The sequence below is a fragment of the Gavialis gangeticus genome, unplaced genomic scaffold, assembly GCF_001723915.1.
Source record: "Gavialis gangeticus isolate Ggan-Ray unplaced genomic scaffold, GavGan_comp1, whole genome shotgun sequence".
NCBI lineage: Eukaryota > Metazoa > Chordata > Crocodylia > Gavialidae > Gavialis > Gavialis gangeticus.
Genome location: NW_017729008.1, coordinates 20,673,927 through 20,674,378, shown reverse-complemented (window position 1 = coordinate 20,674,378; position 452 = coordinate 20,673,927).

The window sequence follows — 452 nt, the reverse complement described above, 5'->3', positions numbered from 1 at the left end:
ATTTCAGTTTGTTGGTTTGGGCAACCATATAGTTAAGTGATAATGCTCTTGGAGATTGAGTCTATCAAGCAATAAGTGGCTTTTATACTTGATTAAATGCTGAAGTACTGATGGAGCATTTGATAAACTACAAAAGCCATCTCAAGCACTGGGTAGATTATTATATGACGTGATGAAAGATACAAATGTTCAGTATTTTGCAAGGGAAGATGAGAATGGAACTAACATTTTGTGGAAATAGTTACAAGGCAGGCCTAAAACACGATTTTTCTTAGTTTCATAGTTTCTAGGGTCGAAAGGCACCTGAGCAGATCATCTAGTCCGACCCCCTGCCATGGCAGGAAAGAGTACTGGGGTCAAACGACCCCAGCAAGGGGTTCATCTAACCTCCTCTTAAAAACCCCCAGGGTAGGAGCCTGCACCACCTCCCTTGGAAGTTGGTTCCAGACCCT